The sequence below is a fragment of the Callithrix jacchus genome, chromosome 1, assembly GCF_049354715.1.
Source record: "Callithrix jacchus isolate 240 chromosome 1, calJac240_pri, whole genome shotgun sequence".
Classification (NCBI taxonomy): domain Eukaryota; kingdom Metazoa; phylum Chordata; class Mammalia; order Primates; family Cebidae; genus Callithrix; species Callithrix jacchus.
Window position 1 is genome coordinate 189295519 of NC_133502.1, and position 6724 is coordinate 189302242.

Here is a 6724-nt window from a genome sequence, read left to right on the forward strand (position 1 = left end):
CAGCCTGGCCAACATGCTGAAACCCCGTCTTTACTAAAAATACAAAAATTAGCTGGGTGTGGTAGCAGGCACCTGTAATCCCAGCTACTCAGGGGGCTCAGGCAGGAGAATCACTTGAATCTGGGAGGTGGAGGTTGTAGTGAGCTGAGATAGTGCCATTGCACTCCAGCCTGGGTGACAGAGTAAGACTGTCTCAAAAAAAAAAAATTAAATAAGAAAAGGTCCCTAGAACAGTGCCTGGTCTACAGCAACCACTCAATAAATGAGACTTCTTATTCTTGTTTTCAAGTCTTTTCTTCCCCTGGGTTGACTCTTCTCTTTTATAAAGTACATTTTTACTAGTACAGCACTTCCAGTGAGCATGGAAAATGGGCTCTGTCTTTATTCTAAAATACATATATTTTTGCCTTCATCCTAGAACAGTAATTTAACTAAGCATAGGATTCTAGGTTGACAATTCCTTTGAAGACACTGTTTAGCCGTCTCTGGAGATTCTGGTTGGGTTGAGAAGTCTCTGTCAGCAGAATTGTTACCTGGAGGTCAGGTGTCTTTTTTTTCTGGTTGTTCCTGTGGTTGTCTTCTTGTCTTTTCTATCTTACAGTTTTCTGTATTTTCAGTAGAGATGGGGTTTCGTCACGTTGGCTAGGCTGATCTCGAACTCCTGACCTCAGGTGATCCTCCCACCTCAGCCTCCCAAAGTGCTGGGATAAATCGTCAATTCAGTGAATTGGGAGCAGTGGCAGAGGTAAGCCAGGATACTGCAGGACTCACTGAGTGTGACAGAAACTTCCTGGAGGCAGCGAAGTTAGAGCTCGGCTTTATATGATAACCAGGAGTTGGCTGGGAGACAGTGGTGGCAGTAACATTCTGGTAGAAGAGACAGTTTGTGGAAGGTCACGGAGAATGGTGGTGCCTGAGAGAAGCAGTAAGAAGTTTGATATGGCTAAAGATTAAGGTTATGTGGAGGAGCAGCTCCAGCAGGGTTTGGGTGCCCTACGGTTTTCTCCCTGTAATTCTCATGCACTTAAAAAGCAAACAGACAGACCAAGTGTGGTGCCTCATGCCTGTAATCCCAACACTTTGGGGAGCCGAGGCAGGTGGATCACCTGAGGTCAGGAATTCAAGACCAGCCTGCCCATGGTGGAAACCTCAGCTCTACTAAAAATGCAAAAATTAGCTGGGTGTAGTGGCGTGCCCCTATAATCCCAGCTACTTGGGAGGCTGAGGCATGAGAACTGCTTGAATCCGGGAGGCAAAGGTTGCAGTGAGCCAAGATCATGCCATTGCACTCCAGCCTGGGTGACAGAGTGAGACTCCATCTCAAACAAACAAACAGCTTTATTCAGATTTAACTTACATATGGGAAAATGCACCTGCTTAAAGTATGCAAGTCCGTGGGTTTTGGTATACTGAGAGTTGTGTCACCATAACTAACTTTAGGACATCCCACAGAAAAGCCCTCTTGGCAGGGTTTTTGACAGGGTCACAGCCTGCCCAAATTATCTCTCTCATCAGTTTGGCAGCAGAGCAGAGTCAGGCTTGGAGGGGACAAGTGGGGGCCCTCATCGAGCCAAGAACATGAGCAATCACATAGCAGTGATTGTGCACAAGGGCTAAAGATTTATAGCAGTGATGTGGGAAATACACTCCATCTCTTAGATTCTTCTTTGACAGGAAAAGAATTAGGTTATGAAGACACACGTCATTTTTTGCTGGCTGGCTATTTAGTGGCGGTTCTACAAATCAGTATTATGGATGATGTTGCTTCTTTACAAAGAAAAAAATGACAGATCAGCCATATCACTGCGAAATCCAAAATGCTGAAGTTTCTGCAAAATGGGAACACTACAGAGCGCTGTCCAGCACGTTTCCTGCAGCAAAACCTGAAGCTGGTGTGGACCAAATCAAGGGTACGGGCTCTGTCCTTGAAGGCTCTGCAGGGGGCTGCATCACACTGAAGTGCTGAGTCACCCATGAATCCTGTGCTGTGAGGAGGGCTGCCTCTGTCCAGCGCAAGTCCAGGCTCCTTAGAGAGGAAAGGATCAGAGACAGGTGCACCTCTGCAGCGGCTTTGCCATCAGGGGGGTCTATTTGAGCCTGTTGCTGTAATCATTGATCAATTAGGTTTTTTTTTTTTTTTTCTTTGAGATGGAGTTTTGCTCTTGTTGCCCAGGCTGGAGTGTAATGGTGCAATCTTGGCTCACGGCAACCTCCACCTCCTGGGTTCAAGTGATTCTCCTGCCTCAACCTCTGGAGTAGCAGGGATTACAGGCATGTGCCACCAAACCCAGCTAATTTTGTATTTTTAGTAGAGATGGGGGGCGTGGAGAAAAGAAAGAAATAGCCAAAAGAACGCTGGCTAATAAATAAATAAATAAAAGGAAAAAAAAGAGATGGGGTTTCTCCATGTTGGTCAGGCTGGTCTTGAACTCCCGACCTCAGGTGATCCTCCTGCCTTAGCCTCCCAAAATATTGGGATTACAGGTGTGATCCACTGTGCACGGTTGATCAGTTAGGTTTTTAAAATTGCAATGAAGAAGTAAAAACAAAACTAAATTAAACTGGCTTTACCAATGCAAGGGACTCTAGTCTGACATCATATTCAACTATGGTCATGTGAAAAGCCTCTCTTTACAAAGACATAGAAATTCACAATAAAAATCTCACTAAATGAAGTGCCAGTGCATGGCTGAGTTAGCAAGAAAGAAAGGAAGATCCCCAGGGGCCAGAAACAAAGAGGGAGAAGCCAGAGTGGTGAGCACACGGTTCTGTCCCACAGCTGCCTCCAGGAGGCACGTAAGAGGAGGCAAGGGTTATCAGAAGCAGCAACCCAGGGGCTTTGGTTCTGGTGGCTGCATTGAGGCTGAAGGTAAGATCTTCAGTTGACAGAAGTAGAGAGTTGAAACTATGCCTCCTTGCAGAAGCCAGACTCCTCTGAGGGCAGATCTCTCAGTGAAAGATGGGCTAGAAAAAAACCTACCCTCTGGCACAGGGAGATAACAAAAAGCTTGTTTATCATTGCAGGGGCATAGAGCATTGGGGACCTGGGGGACATGCTATGAAAGGATCCCCTGAAAAATCCAAGCCTCATGTCTGTAGTTTGAGGGGGTTTGAGGTCCAAATTTGTACTCCATGCATGGTCTGGGATTCCTATGCCATGAGAAGAAAATTGGTACCAGGCTGGCGATAACCCTGGGCCACCTGGTGAAGCAGCTGCAGAATGGCTCTGGAGGGGCATTTTTACAACCCCAGCAGCAGGAAATTCCCATGCAAAAAACAAGCTCTCCCAAAGATGAGCTCACAATCAAATCTCAGTACACACAACGAAAGGGGTCAGCAGGAGCACACGGACAGGTGCTACACACGGAAGGAATAGAGGCTGAGACTCTGAGATAACAGAACAGCAGGCCAAAAGAGAGTATCGAATAAGGATGTTCATGATGATTAAAGGCCAAAATAAAAGATTCAAACTCTCAAGAAGATAGTGATAAATCACGACACCAAGAATAGACAGATGCTTTTTTTTTTTTTGAGATGAGGTCTTGCTCTGTCACCCAGGCTGGAATGCAGTGGTTCAATCTCAACTCACTGCAATCTCTGCCTCCTGGCTCAAGTGATCCTCTCACCTCAGCCTCCTGGGACTACAGGTGCATGCCATCATGCCCAGCTAATTTTTTAATTTTTTTTGTTTGAGATAGCATCTCAACCCATCACCCAGGCTGGAGTGCACCTCCCACCTCAGCCTCCTGAGTAGTTGGGACTACAGGCGCAAGCCACCAACCCCAGGGTACAGTTTTTATTTATTTATTTTTTTTGAGACAGAGTTTCATTCTTCTTGCCCAGGCTGGAGTGCAATGGCAGGATCTCGGCTCACTGCAACTTCCACCTCCCGAGTTCAAGCGATTCTCCTGCCTCAGCCTCTTGAGTAGTTGGGATTACAGGCACCGGCCACCACACCCAGCTAATTTTTTGTATTTTTAGTAGAGACAGGGTTTTACCACATTGGCTAGGCTGATCTTGAACTCCTGACCTCAGGTGATCTGCCTGCCTCGGCCTCCTAAAGTGCTGGGATTACAGGCATGAGCCATCACTTCTGGCCTTTTTGCATTTTTCTAGAGACAGAGTTTTGCCATTTGCCCAGGCTGGTCTTGAACTTCTGAGCTCAAGCAATCCACCCAGCTCCGTCTCCCAAATTGCTAGGATTTCAGGTGTGAACCACCACACCTGGCTAGATGACAGATTTGAACAATATTTATGGATGAAATGACATGGAGTCTGAGATTTACCTCAAAATAATTCAGAGTGGGGAGCTGTGGGAAGGAGAATGGACTGAACAAGATGGGATACAGGTCGATACTTGTTGAAGGTGAATAATAACTACACAGGGCCAGGCACCGTGGCTCACACCTGTAATCCCAGCGCTTTGGAAGGCCAAGGTGGGAGGACTGCTTGAGCCCAGCAGTTCGAGACCAGCCTGGGCAACATAGTGAGATGCCATCTCTATAAAAAATAAATGAATAAACAACAACAAAAAATAAGGTTCAAGGCCAGGCGTGGTGGCTCACGCCTGTAATCCCAGCACTTTGGGAGGCTGAGGCAGGTGGATCACGAGGTCAAGAGATCGAGACCATCCTGGTCAACATGTTGAAACCCCATCTTTACTAAAAATACAAAAAATTAGCTGGGCATGGTGGCACGTGCCTGTAATCCCAGCTCCTCAGGAGGCTAAGGCAGGGGAATTGCCTGAACCCAGGAGGCGGAGGTTGCGGTGAGCCGAGATAGCGCCATTGCACTCCAGCCTGGGTAACAAGAGCGAAACTCCATCTCAAAAAAAATAAAAATAAAAAATAAGGTTCATAAGTACATAAAGGTTTATTCCACTGTCTCTAATTTTATATACATTTGGATTTTCTATGATAAAAATTATGAAACAAAACATAAAGCTCCAAGTAGAGCTTCTAGAAATAAACAATATCAATAATGAAATTTAACAGGACAGGCTTACTGGCAGATTGGACACAGATGAAGAGAGAATTGATACACTAGAAGTTATGAAAAAAAAATCCAGAATGTAGAGAGAGAAATAGACAAAAAAATTTAAAAAAACTTCAGGAGAGATTGAGAGATTAAGAGACGCAGAGAATAAGTTGAAAGATATGCTGCTCATTTAATGGGAATTCCAAAAGGGGTCGGGTGTGGCGGCTCACGCCTGTAATCCCAGCACTTTGGGAGGCCAAGGTGGGAGGATCACCTGAGGTCAGGAGTTGGAGATCAGCCTGGCCAACATGACGAAACTCCGTCTCTACTGAAAATACAAAAATTAGCCAGACGTGGTGGCGCACACCTGTAGTTCGCATCTCTATGACCTGTCTTGGTACCTGGTACCTCCAAGACGTCAGGATTTGCTCAACTGGCCCCAGCTGATCTCGTGGGTCTCTCTATTGAATATTGAGCCCCCTACAGAAAGCAGGTGCTCCAGCCGAGGAGCATGTAGGCAGTGCCAGCTCAGCTAAAGCTATGGAAACACGAGGTCCTAATTCCTTCCTAGTCCTCCTCTTTCGCTTTTTCTTAACCTCTGATTTCGCAGTTACTAATTAGCAATTTGGAAGAATCACCTTCCTTGTCTTTCTGAAATGCGTCTCTGCTAAGGTACCTTTCTCTTGGGGTAAAAAACTAGGGGACTGCATGTACTAAGTGAATGGGGGAGGGGAGCCAATTAACATTCAGCTAAGAGAAAAAATGATTTCTCCTATCAGCAGTAAAAACTGACAGCTCTATCAGAAAAGGAGCCGGGGGAGCCACAAAGCCTGGCGAGGCAGAGCGGGGAGGGAAGGCTTCTGCAGGCCTAATCAGGAGTGATAAAGATGGCTAAGGGCAGAGTCTGCTGCTGGGAGCCAGGGACTCACTCAGGCATCCAAAGGAGTGACCTCAGGAGGTGGAACTGTTGCCATCCACCTTGTCCCTCCTGTCTGATCCGGCCCGGGCACGAGCACTGGTACTGCTCAGGTTTTATACCTGAAACTTACAGCTCTGACTCTCCTAACGGCCTCTCCCTGTGCACGCATTTCCTCTGACCTTATCATAAAAGGAGGCCACGTGACGTCTATTTATGGCAGCCGGATGGTCTGGGGAGACGAGGCCCAGTGCACCAATTCCAGGGCTGATGAAATTGCCCTGGCCCTCTGGATTTCTCCCCGCCATGAATGAATAAACAGGTTTGGGGGCAGGGTGGTGAAATCAAATTCCAGCGTTATCTGACATACAAGTTCCTTCTGGAGTGCCACATAGGTAATTTGTTATAAATCAGAGCTTAAAAACCAGATCGGATTTCACGGAGCTCAATTCCATCCGTTTGAGATGAGAAGACGTGCAGAGATGGATGGAGAGAAAACACCCTCATTCAGCCCGGCAGAGAAGAGTTAGCTTTTTAAAAAGTAACCATTGATCTTCTGCTTGAAATATAAGCACATTTTGCTTAAAAAAAAAAAAAAAGAGGATGCCAGTGAGATTGAGACAGCAAGTGACAGAGAGAGAGCTAAGACTAGAGCAGGTTATTTGTTTTAATTGGAAACAGCAAGAGGCAGTTTTTGGTCATGTTGTGTGTACAGTTCCAGGCCATGTGCCCTCTCTCATATACGATAATGAAACATAAGACATGCGAACAAGTTCAGTGCCTGAGAGCATCGATGCCTCCCTCGAGATATCTGTGCGCCCAGCACGAGGA

General features: G+C 46.3%; 1 long non-coding RNA gene across 1 annotated transcript; it reads right to left on the bottom strand.

Annotated features, from left to right (window-relative positions):
* Positions 1-350: 350 nt before the first annotated feature.
* Positions 351-6041, bottom strand: LOC144577327 (uncharacterized). The gene is made up of 2 exons (XR_013520890.1): positions 5907-6041; positions 351-913 (listed from the first exon to the last, which is right to left on the bottom strand). It is a non-coding gene; the product is annotated as an uncharacterized LOC144577327 (long non-coding RNA).
* Positions 6042-6724: the final 683 nt, after the last annotated feature.